Here is a 13,650-nt window from a genome sequence, read left to right on the forward strand (position 1 = left end):
AGCCATTCTGTTATAGATTTGCTGCTGCAACTCAGTCTAGGCCAAGACAGACCGCTGGACAGGTGGCCTCATATTTGACTGGAATACTTTGTTATACAGAGGAGTTCACGGTCAACTTAATGACTGCAGACTTCCCGGGTTCTTTGGCTGCAAAACAAGCCTAAATTATCACATGTCCACCACCATGTTCCACAGTTGGAGTATTTGTGCTGATATGCTGTGTTTGGTACATTATGGCCAAACATCTTCACTTTGGTCTCATCTGTCCAGACGTCTTGTAGTTTGTTCAGATGCAATTCTGCCATGCTGCCATTGTTGTTTTTAGTGAGAAGAGACTTTCTCCTGCAAACACTTTTAAATCATTATTTTTCAATCACTTTCTAATTTCACTGTCATGAACTTTAACATTTAACATGCTAACTGAGGCCTGTAGAGTCTGAGATGTAGCTCTTGAGTTTTTCTTTGGGGCAAATTTGCTAGGATGTCCACTCGTAGGAAGATTGGTAACTTGCCAGTAAACTGCCAAAACGTCAGCTTTTATTGAGGTGCTCACGTTTGGTGATGCTCGATTAATCCACTTGTTTTCAATGAGCAACATCTGCCTGCTAATTAGCTTCCTGTAAAGTCAGCGCTGAGATGCTAGAAGCAGAGGCTCCGTGTTTGAGGCTTGTTACTGTGCTCAAGAGGATCGAGTTTTGTGGATTTGGAATTGAGCTTTTTGGTTTGTTTCTCTGGCATGAGCCATTTTTGTGGTGTGGTGTGGGGCATGCTGTCCCATTCTGAATGACCATGACTGTGGGGAAGTGCTGCCAACATGGGGGGATGTGCTTTGTCCACAGTGATATTTACATGGGTGGTACATGTCAAAGCAATATCCAGTTAATTTCCAGGCTCCCCAGCAAAATCTTCTTTTGTAAGCAGATTATAAGCAATATTTAACTACCTTAATAGCATCAATCGGTGCTTTTAATGTTATAGCTGATCAACAGTAAACCTCATTACCAGGCTACACTGACTCAAGTATTAAACAATCAGAAATGCAGAGCTAAATTTTAACATTAGAGGCTTTGTGTGATCATAATATAAAGTTTCACGATGGATCATAATCATCCTAAGCATGTCATCTACGGCGCAGCTACGCAATGTCCCAGGCCCTCGGGAAACTGAGCTTCTGCAAGCTTCATTAATTATCGCAAACTTGAGGACTAAGATAATATAAAAGTCAAGAGTCATTAAATAATTTAAGCTGTTTTGTAGCTAATCCAAACAATAACAAATGAACTCATTTCTGCTACTTGTATCCTTTCATTACATTTCTACTTTAGTCTGAAATTTCTCCACATAGGAAAGAGGTCGAGTTAGTCATCTGCTGTTCATAGTTTCTTATCTACTCGCAATAACTTTTATTTACTTTGTAGTGCATTTTTCTCATTAGATCCCATAAAATGCACTGTTTTTAAGTTTTTAAGTATTTTTAATCAGTTCACATGAATAGTGAGCTTTAATTGTGAGGCACTTAAATTGATTACTCCATTTGTCATCCGTGGAGGAGATCATTTTATCATTTTGTTGACAGATGAAATCCTCTGACTCAGGAAATGTTTATACATGGTTCACAAACGCTGGCCGAACCCATCCCGGGGGATCAGAGAAAACATGGGCAAATATTTGAAAAGCAGAAAAAGCTACAGTACACCCCCAGTGTTTTCATACAGGAGGGCAAAATGAATTTGGGAAATTCACTTCTTGCCTGGTGCATTCTGGGGAAGGCTATAGCACTGAGAAAGGTATAGAAAATCAATGAATGAAAAAAAGAAGAAATCCAGCAAGGACAGCGAAAATGGCTTTTGTGAAGAGGAAAGAAACAGTTACATATTAGAGTCACTCTTGGGGTGAAGTGATTTGGTTTTTATAAGTTTATAACGGTGCTAGACAAACATGAGACCATACATAGAAGATTATTTAAGACTTAGATTTACGAGATTGCACTCTGTCATCCGCAACGCATATTGAACTAAGAAGATTGATCGCTGTACCTCCAGAACTTCCGTAGAGAAAAACAGAGCTTGAACAGAGCCTGTGCTGCACATTTGTGTTAGATTGCAGAAAAAAGCGTTGCATATGAGAAGTGTGTATGATAACCTAGCAAATGATGAGAAACTACTTGAAATCTGTTAAGTATATTAATCTGAATTCAATAAATACGTGTAACTTTTTGCACTGAATAACAACAAGTGAAAGGGAAAAGTAAGAAGATCCTTAAAGTAATTAGGATTCATCCTCTGGGAGCTACGAGTGTCCACAAAAATCAATCTGTAATCATCTGACATAAGCTATAGACCGATTGCTATTGTATCTCTCTGCAGCTACCAACCCGTCAGTGGAACTGGAATTCTCCTACGTTGGTGGCGATTATGTAACAGATGAGCATGTGATTGTCATTTTTAAATCTTGCACAGAGTTGCCAAAGAGCCAGACCTTTGCTTTAATCTGCTGGAGATCCCTGCTGTAATCATCTGCACACATCTGTTCTGAGCCAAGACCAGTGCGGAGAGACATGAATGCGGCTCACGTGGCTTTGTTAAACACCAGGTGCTCTTGAGCAAATCACCAGACCTTTTCTAGCATTCCTTCTCTAGCTGGTCCTGACCTCTGACCCCAACTGTAGATGAGCAAGCTCAGGAGGATTCCCCTTCAGGAGTCCATACAATGCATTAATATTCCAGATCCGCCCCGGCCTTCCTGCACACCAACCTGTACTCTGCTGAGCTCAAGGAAAAAAAAAAGCTCACGTACGTGTGACCGAACACAACTCAACCAGTGTTTGCGAACCGCAGCGAGGGATTAAAAGGACTTAGAAAAAGATTACATTGTAAAGTCTGTGTCTGTGCTCAGAAGTAAACAGCGTCAGATGTGACTATTCGAAGAGCAAAAAATAAAAAAAAAAATATATTTTTTTCTCTGTTTTTTTGGGTCAGTGATGGAACCTAAAAAAGTAAACTTCCACTCCAAACATGATCTCAAAACAGGCTCACAGTGCAGCAGAGATTATTGCTGACCGGCTCCATCTGCTAATGACTGCGCTCAGCAGCTTGGTATTTTTAACTTTGACTCCATGGTGTGAAAACTTATTGATCTGCCTCTGACAGGAGCCGTGATTGATCTCGCCGTTTACAAGTGTACAACTCCGAAGATGACATTCACAGTTTGCTGATAATTTGCAGCTTTTGTGAAGATGTGTGGGAGGTCGGCGGAGCATCTTTCACAGCTTCGCCCGAACTTGCAGGCATGAAAGGACAGATGGATGCCGTCGTCGCGTGTTTCGTTTGCTGGCGTGGAGACGCGAGTGGGTCAGAGAGGAATACTGGATCTGATTTAAGTTCAGATTAAATAAGCACAGTCGTGAGTTTAAAGCATCGATTTTCTCAGGATCTCTCAGACAGGCCAGTTAAAGTATGCAAGAATCAAATTCAAATTTCAAATGAGAAAATTGTAATTACTGTTGTTTTTAAATGTCAGAATCTCTCAGAGGCTGTCAAAGGTTTATTGTTCTGATGTCCTTCTGAATTACTGCAACACTCCCGCTCCCACCAGTCTTTATTTTGGTTTAATCAAACCCCACCCTGCTGGTCTTTCTCCCATAATCTGAACAAAAAGAGCAGAGCTGTGGTCATTATGTGTCGTGAATCACTTTTCCTGCCTGATTTACAAACTCCACGGGCATCAAAACCCATTTTCCAACCAGCAGTGATCCGTTCTCCTTTTTGTTTTTCTTTTCATAAATCATTTCACCAGAAACGCACAGTAATAGAGGTCATCGCCGTGATGCCTGCTAATGAATCAACTCTTCGTATTTGTGTGTTGTAAGTGTTTACCTTTAGTGTTTTCACTCGATAACATGAAGCAGAGATGGAAAATGTGTAGGTTCAGATGTGAGAGCTGCTATTTCTGGCTCGAGGTTTTCCCTGCTGGATTCGTACAATAAATGTGGGAAACTGAACGCGTTGTTCTGTTGTGAGAATTATGAGACTTCCACCCAACACAGAAAGGCATTTTGGCATCGCTGGAAAAAACAAAAAGTGTGGCAATAATCTCCCATCCCTGAGGTCAAAGGGATAAATTGTTTCTCCAAACTGTATCAGTCTGAGCTGCTGAGTCAAAGGCTGCTTTGTCACGATGCGGACTAAATCAACCATGTTGCTGCCAACCTTCTGTTGTTTTAGATATGTAATGGAAAGTAATAAGAAAAAAGACCTCCTTTGATTCGAATTCTTAAACAAGCAATGTGTCTGCCAAGTACTGACCATTTATAGTTAATTATCTACTTTCAGATTAAACCAGTAAATCAATTTTAAATAACACGCAGTGTTCTTCCCTTTGTTGCACACAGCTGCACATGAATACAATGCAAGGGGGTAGACAGCGTGCACACAACATTTTTGAAGTTGTGTTGATTGTCATGTCGTGAATGAATGTTTTTTTGTTGTTGTTATTTTTGCTTACTTTTGGTCTCCTCCAGCTCCTGAGAGAAAGATTTGTCCCATTCAGGTTATAAATCTTCAGAAGTTCTCCTAATATTTTCATCCAAACTTTGACCTTTCACTGGATGTAACCAAGCCCCCTTTGTGCTTAAAGTGATCTGTAACTACATTACTGTCACATCAACAAAAACAAGAACAAATATTTTCTCTATATATTTAATTTGTTTTGTTTTATACAACATTGTACTTTGAGGTTTGCAGTGCAGTAAACATCAGTGCAAAGTGAAGAGTTTTGTGACTTTCCACACAAAAACGCATTTTTAAATTTTAAGTGCCATTCTGTTTTATTATGTTTTATCTGGCTGTTGTACGTTTCATTTCCTTCATTTTTCATAGCCTAGTAAAATTCTTTTCACCACCACATTTCCAGTGATTCTTTTCTTGCAAACATGCGTGATGTGATGCAGATTCTAAGATTTTAGACACATAGCCCGCTAACACCACCAATAAAATTCGAAGATCTCGGCCTGCATGCACTGCATTATCCCGGCAATTTGCGTGTGTTCAGGTGTTAATGGAGAAAATCCAAAGTAAGTATTAAGGCTTGGTCTGTTTTACACTGCTGGTACTGCAGCTGAGGAAGCACGGGTTAGAATATTCAGCCATTAAAATCAGTTTTGCTTTGCTTTGGGCAAAGACTGTGATTATGAGGTTCTCTTCTTCGGGCGATGTGACAGCATCACAGCTGTATGCACTTCTTGAGAGTCATGTTTAAATGTATACGTTTCAGAGCTCTAATGTGCAGCTATCACTGAGAGCACACCCAGCAATAAAATTCACGCAAGATTAGTTTTCTGCAGCACTGGTCTCTTGTCTTATTTTAGCAACCCCTGTTTGCCATTTTGCCTTCATATTTTTCCTATTCTTCATATCCCCCCCAGCCCTCTGATAATATTCTGTCTGCCTTAAGTAGGCGGCACTAAGACACTTCCTTTTATGTGACCAAAGAGCCTGAAGCAGAAAGCCGGAGTTAACAAAGAAAGCCAATAAGTACTGTGCTGATACCCGTTATCTCTATCTGTGTTAGGATGCCTGGGTCGTCGACCCAGGGTTTTTGAGTTTTTGATATTATTTTATAATTTCTAGTTTTTGGTTTCTTTGAGTTCCGTCTTATGGCTTATGTCTCTGTCGTCTTTAGTTGCTCTGTCTCCCCTATCACCTGCATCCCCTTGTCTAGTTCGCGTCTATGTGTATCTTAAGTTCCTATATCCCCGTGTTCAGTCAGTGTTTGTGTCTGCCCTGTTCCCACGTCTCTGTTCCCTTTGTAGTGCCTGCATATGAGTCTGTGTCTTTGTTCAGTCTGTGTTATGTGTTTCCTGTTTTACTTTGAAAGTCCATGTCTGATGTTAATGTGTCTGGTTTTGCTTCCTCTTGTCTCGTTAGGCCTGATTTGCCCCAGCTGTGTTTCCCTCCTGTTACCCATTCCCTGATTGCTCCCTCTGTGTATTTAAGCCCAGTGTTTCTCTGTGTCCGTGTCGCGATCTACCGTTTATTTTGCTGTGTGTTTTGTCTGTCCACCGGTGTAAGTTTATTTAGAGTTTTTTCAAGTTATGTCATGTTGTGTTCAGAATTAAAGCCTTTTTTGAGTTCACGTCTGTCTCCGGAGTCTGCACCTTGGGTCCTATTCCTGCCTGCACACAGCCACACCCAACAATCTGGGGTCTTAGGTTTGGTTTGGTCCTGGCAGTTAATGACAAAAAAGCCAAGCTATGTTGAACTCACTTCAAAGTAAATCCTCCTGATAGAGGCATCAAGTCAAACATGCTTCTTTGTGAAATTCATATTCTTCTTCTTTTTTTAAATTCAGAGAAACTGATTGTCCTTGTTTGGGGAAAAAAGTGGACCCAAGGACCAGATTCGAGCAATAGTTGGGTGAGGAAAGTGTTTGTTGACAGAGAGTGAACAGTTTTCAGGTAGTAGGTTGGAGGTGCACCACTGCTGGTTCACACACAGAAGCTCTGCCAGTAGATAATAAGTTAGAGTCCAAATAGAGAGTACTGTTTGCAGAGAGGAACTTGATTGTTTGTGACAGTTCTGCTTCAGTTGTTTAAGAGCAAAGACTTATTGCACCAATAAACCTTCCACGTTGCATCGTGCCCCGCCATAATATCATGACGCAGTCATTTCTATTTATGCCTTCCTTTAAAGCACAGGAAGCTGCTGCAGTATTCTCCTGAATGATTGGTGTCACCGCTTGAGATGTTTTCCACAAAGTCTTAAGTTTTCAAACAGTTGCAACATCTTCCTCTGTATAATCTGTGTATCTCTGAGCTGGAATATCATTAAAATGGCAGTAAAATACGAGACAGTTGTACTGTTGTGTAGCTGGTTAGAAAAAACCAGAGGTGCATGACTGGCTGTGCCACAAATAAAGTTGTGCATGCCGTAACATGTGACGTCAAACTCGGATGTGCACGATGTTAGCAGCTCGGGGTAACAAATATGTTGGTAGAGGTGACAGGCAGAGTAAGTCCTTTCTTAGGTGATAAAGCAAATAAATTAGGGTGGATGATTCCACAGGAAACAGGTGAATGTGTTTCGAAGGTGGTGATGTTTCAAAGGGAGCATGGAGCAGGCAACTAGAAGAGGCAAAGAGAGACTCCATTAATACGGGCGGAAGATTGCAAGCAACAGATAACAGAAGTAGCCTAATGGTCACCACAATGGCACAAAAATATGGCAGACAACTGTTGCAACTTCCAGGCTTAATATATATTATACTCAATTATCACATGTAGAGCAGATGCTGGAAGAACAGCGTGGTGCCAAAAAGCAACATTTGGTATTTTTGGAACAACCTGCATGTGCAAAAAAAATCCAGGTTCAATTATTATTGCAAGAAATATAAAATCATCGTTCTGTATTTCTACTGATCTGACCTGGGTAATATACTAGGAAGGAAATGATGCTGCATTGTTTGATGAAAATGATCAACCTACAGAGAGCCAAATTCAAAGAGACCTTGAAAATCAAAGTGATCAAACGATGCAGGAGGCTAGTCCACTTTGCCTAAATTTCATTGAAGTGACTCAAAATATTACTCAGTAGTTTGTATTGCTACCATGTGCTGATATTTATGCCTGATAACGTCTTACTCTGATTGAGATGACGGGTCTCGTCCTCCCAGATATGGACCAGAGCATCAATGTGCTCCTGGATAGTCTGAGGTGCAACCTGGCAAACCAGAAAGATGATGTCCCAGCTTGTGCTCTATTGGGTTTAGCAAGCATGGGGACCAATGGTATCAATTCTTTCACCCTTCAGGAACTACCTGCATGCACAAGGAGGAACCCAGGGCCCACCTCACCAGCATAGGGTCTGACATTGGGTCTAAGGTGTCATTGCCTAGCGTGTAGAGGCCTGTGCGTCCCTCCATGTATGTGCCTCCCCATCGCTGACTTACCACCAAACTGGTCTTGCTGAATGATGTTGCAGGCAGCACAATGTTCTCCACAGAGACTCCGGGGGCTTTCGCGTCTGCCACATGTGCTCAGGGTGAACCTGCTCTCATCTGTGAAAAGAATATTGCAGGTAATGGACCTGCCAATTCTGGTATTCTATGGCAAATGCCAGTCGGCTCCATGGTGCTGGGCATCAAGCACGGTGCCAAACAGAGGATGTTGAAACTCTAGTTGGCCACACATATGGAGTCATCGTTGTTGGGGTTACTGATTGCTTGGTCAGAGATATTCACACCAGTGCCCTGCTGGAGGATATTTTATAGCAATAGCAGTGCTCATCCTGTTCTTTCTTGCACAAAGGAGCAGATACCAGTCCTGCTCATGGGTTAAGGACCTTCTACTGCCCTGTCCAGCTCGCCTAAAATAACAGCTTGTCTCCATGCTACTGAGACAGCAAACCTTCTGGCAATGGCACGTATTCATGTGATTACCTCTGCAACAACTGTGAGGTTCAGGTATCACCTCATGATATCAGTAGTGACTCTGACCCAATCCAAATACATTATACAATACATTACATAATTTCCTTAGGGATTAATAAAGTATTCAGATTCTGATTCTGAAATACAAAACTAGTGAGAAAGCAGTCAGAAAAGATGAGAAGGGACCTCCGCCTGTAAAACCATTCCTTTGGGGGAAGGGGTAATTTTCGTTGCAACACTATAAATATGATAATGGTATCTTCAATAGTATTTGGCCCCAAAGAAACCACACACACTCCTTTTTGATTCTATTCTATCTATTTAAATTCTTTGTATTATATTCCTCTGTTCAGCACTTTGGGCAACACTTGATGTCTTTTAAATGTGCTATATAAATAAAGATGACTTGACTTGATTCATAAAGATTGCGTGGGTGATCGATGTGGCCAACACTTAGAAGAAAGAGAAAAAAATTGTAGGCAATACAGAAAAAAGAAAATCTATTTTTGTGTGAATGATAATGTGTAAGTTAATTGGCCCAGCTTCATTATCAATCTCCCACACAAGCAAATATGTGATCATAACAAATAATCCCCCTGAAGCTGCTTCGTATTGCAGATGTTTGCGTGATTCACTTTGAGGTGTGCAGCCAGAGGGGCTCACTGTTTTTGATCTATGACTCAGGGGAACAGCTGATCATCTTCAGAAATGCTGAATGTGCACTGTGAGTGAGCGGGACATTTACAATCAATGGCCGGGGGATTGGAAGGCACGCTGGCGGTCCTCTACATCAAGGTAAGAGAGAAAAAGATGGGGGCAAAGTTGGAAAATTTAGGTGATGATGAAGTGAAAATGTTGGACAAAGAGGCAAAAGTGATGGAAGATTTCAACAGAAGCTAAAATGATGAGATGGGTGAGGACTTTTACTCAGTAAATCCTTATGTACAGTGTAATAACTTAGTATAATCCATAATAACTTCACTTAAATGAGACAGTTGCTATTTAACCACAAAACACTGTAAATACGATCAACTCTAATGTTTTTAGATTTAAGCCTGTCGTCACAGAAAATGCATCTTTGCATTAAATGATGAAAAGCATCATGTTTGTGTAATTCAGCATAACTGCAGATTGAAAAAACTGATGCAAAGAAGTGATGATGCTGATTTCAAAAGCTTCTGCAGATTGATACACTCTCCCATCGGGCTTGTACTTGAAATCTGCTTTCCATATATAAATCTTAACATACTAGAAATGAAAATGGACATAGAAATACAAAATAAAAAGCAAAATGACAAATAAAGAAAACAAATCAATTAAGCAGCTCCTGAGAAACTGAACCAGCAGGTGTTTCAACTGATTAGATCCCAGAAAAATAAATGAAGTACAAAAAAAGACAAACATATTCTGAAAGAAATACACAACTAGTGAGCATAAATGAAAGATAAAGTTTGTCTGATAATCTTCTCATGTATTATTTTTTTCTTTCCCAGAAACTGTGAAAACTGTTTGCTGTTATTTTAACTGCAGTTCTGTCCTCTAATCATCTGTGACTTTCAGTAGGGTTGCAGTCATGGCTGGACATCTCTTTAGGAGCCAGCTTATTTTGTGCTGCCCACATGTTCTGTGTCACTTCATGACATCTTTGTCATTTTTGTGTAAAATTATAAAATAATGATAAAAGCAAAAAAATATATATCAAGGCAAAAGAATTCTGAAAATTGCCCTCCACCCATTTCCCCCAGCTATATAGTCCTTTTTTAGCCTCTATTGTTGAATTTCTTTTATATGTGGTAGTTTCCATCATTCTCTTAGAAATCTGCATAGCTCCTGACTATGTGGTGAAATTTGAAATTTTCCCCATTGAGCGTAATAACAGCCTTTCCTGCTTTCTTCACAGCCACTGGATAAAAGCCAAACTTTAGAAAAGTGCCTGTCCAGCAGGGTCGACTTTTCAATACTTGAGCCATTTATAATGCAGGACATTGTCTCAGTATGTGGCAGTCCCAAAGAGTAGGACACCTGGTCCCCCGAAGGCTATTCTTTCATCACCATAACTGAGTTTTGTCCAAATCCATGAAATTCAACTTTTGATGTAGCTCCTGGTTTCTAAGCAGTCTTCAGCCATGTTTAGCCTATGAACACCTGCTTTAAGGCTTATGGATATTGAGGTTTCTCATGTGTTGTCCACCACATTGGACTTGATACATCCACCCAGTACCTTGTTGGGAATTAACATGTTTTCTCTGACTGGTTGGCAGAGGTTTCTGGAGTTTTTTGGTTCTTTTTGGGTAAAATCAGAGTCACAGAAGGCGCTGCACCAAAAACCTCCCATAGTGTTTACTTTTCTAGTAGATTGGAATTGGATGCACAATTCAAAAAAGCATAAATGTAAACTGGAAATGGACAAGCACTGCAGTGAGCATGTTTCAAAGGGCACAACCTTTACTTTGAAGGTGGATGGCCTCCAGTTTTCTGGCTTGTGTTGTTATTTTCACAGTTTCACTAAAGTTTGGAGAGTCGCACCTGCCATCAGTTTCCATCAACCACAACAGGTCACATGGGGGATCTTTGCATCCATTGTTTTTCCACTTACCAATGATGATCATTATTAGAGGCAAAAGGAAAGATTTTCCAGGGTGTGCTAATTGGCTATTGACTTCTCAGTCTTACATCATTAGCCAATGAGAGCACAGTATCACAGTCGGATCCACTTCTTATTTTTCACATCCAGTTTGAAAGCAGGAAAAGATAAAGAACAAAAGATAAGAGAAAATTAAAAAAACAAAACAAAACAAAACAGAGGCATCGCCCCCTGCTGGCCATTAGTAAGAAATATACAAAAAGGGCACTGCTATTTTGCCTTAGCTTTTCTGAGTCAATGGAAACATTTGTTTTTACATACAGTGTATGCAACAAACACGTGAAATGAACCACTTACACGTAGGTACAGAGGTACAGAGGTGCTTCAAACTCTATATTCAACATAGAATTTTTTAAAATGCCAGTAAAATGTATATTTTCTCACATCTGCAACAGAATCAGCAGTTTTGCACGTTTCTTTCATTAATTTTGATCAAATTTAGCTCTTATTTATGATTAATTCCAAACTGTTAGTCATGAACATCCACCACAGACAGTGTCTTAGATCATTCAGATAAAGGTCTCCTGAATCCTCTCATTTATCTCTCCTATCTTCGCATCGAGATGAGCAACACTGACCTGATACCAAGATAATACGCTTCTGTATATAAAACAATCAGACTGGAGACAGATCACAAACCTACTGGAGCCTGATATTACATAAAGAAAACAGCCACGCTCTGTAGAAATTCGACTGTCTCACGGCATCAGAAGTCATCCGTCTACTGATTTGCCCTCCGGCCTTAAAACATGCTTGGCATCAGTGGGTTGTACAGAGGCTCCCTACTGTGTGTTTTATACACACACACAGAGGCAGGCACGTAGTATAGGTCCACACAACCTTGACACATACTTTTAGATATGAGGCAAATCTATTCTGCAACCGCCTCTGCATGTCAGCTGTGGTACTCTGGCGCTTCTCCTCACGATCCTCCACTAACCGTCACCCAGGGAACCTCTAGCTTTGTGATGGATGCCTACGACTTAATGAGAAGTGAAAGCCGTCAATAGACACGATCGATACATGTCTCAGCATCATCACTTTACTGGCAGATTTGTACCCAATTATATATGCACACATCTTTCAGAAGACGTCATCTTGAATTCTGTGAAAAATTGCAGTTTCTGACTATTTGAGGACAATTGAGACTTTCTTTTCTCCTTCTTTTCCGTTTCAATTACTGGGCCAGTAATTTATTTTATTTTTTACGATAACAATTAACATCCTGCAGGCGGTGTGGCTGAACGTGCACCAGGCAGCACATGCATCACAGGCAGTTTGATGTATTAAGTCGTCTGCTAACGATCAGAAACATTAAAAAAACGAGTAAATTACTACAACTGACCTTAAAATTAAATGTATATAGGAAACATTTTCACATACTTGACATGTGAATATGAATAAATCAAATGTCTGACTTTTTTGGCATTTCCCTCATAAAAATTTTACAAACCACCATTTGCAAATATTTAATTTTGGGACATATATTAATAGGACATTTTCTGTTCCTCTTATGACACATTCATTATCGTTCCTGTAATAGTTGTAACTTTCTGCATATTTTTTGTTTTAACAGCTGGGTGTCACTAGCACACTCAGTGCTGGGTTTAATAGCACTATTAGCTGTATCCAGTGGTGCAGTTGGGGTTGTGACCATGTTTTAGGATAGCTTTGAATGAAATGTAGCTGCAAGCAATTGTATTTTATCCTCAACAATTCATAAATGATGATTTGTGGCATCAATATGAGACTGTGAACAACACCCACTCACAGGAGAGCAACAATTTAACATAATATTAATGTAATAAATGCTCCCTTTTTTCTTAAGTGGTAATGTCTTTTAAAAATTAATGCATGAAAAAAAGAATCACAGCTGTGCTTTTGGAGATACAGTCATGCTAACATTTGGCATCAGGTGTGCATGTGTTCTACATTTGAGCTTAGGGAATTGTGCAGGTGATGGCATATTTCGAACAGATGGCTAAAATAAAGTGAAAGCACCCTTTGTCTCTAATCTGTGAAGATACATTTGAGAAAATATTAAATGTATTGCTTTATAATGATAGTGAATAAACTGGAAGCATGATCATGACTAGCCATTTTCCCTTCATAGACATAAATACTAGGGGTGCAACGATACACAAAATTCACGGTTCGGTTCAATACTTTGGTGTCACGGTTCGATATTTTTCGATACAAAAAAAATGTTCATGCCTTTTTAATTTGTCATTTATTAAAATTATAAATATATATTTTAACTCAAAAGTACAGTTTTTAAATTTAATGTTGCTGAAACAAAAGTAATATATCTCAGGGCTCTCAAAATTTCAAAATCCCTGGTAGCCCTTCGGGCAGGGACTCTTCAGTTTTTGGTAGCCCAAAATAAATGTAAGTAGCCCGAATAAAAAAGAGAGCAATTTTTTGATTGATGTTTTGTTTCCTTTACAATATTATACATTAAAGTATAATATTGTAAAGGAAACAAAACATTAATCAAAAAATTGTTGAAAAACAAATTACAACATTGCATAAAAATTACAATCATCAACTCAAATACTTGGTTCTAATTGAACAGAAATTTC

The sequence above is a fragment of the Aulonocara sp. 'chitande type north' Nkhata Bay genome, linkage group LG9, assembly GCF_057382095.1.
Source record: "Aulonocara sp. 'chitande type north' Nkhata Bay isolate Kocher_YH1m ecotype deep benthic linkage group LG9, A_spYH_male_GT1.1, whole genome shotgun sequence".
Taxonomy (NCBI): domain Eukaryota; kingdom Metazoa; phylum Chordata; class Actinopteri; order Cichliformes; family Cichlidae; genus Aulonocara; species Aulonocara sp. 'chitande type north' Nkhata Bay.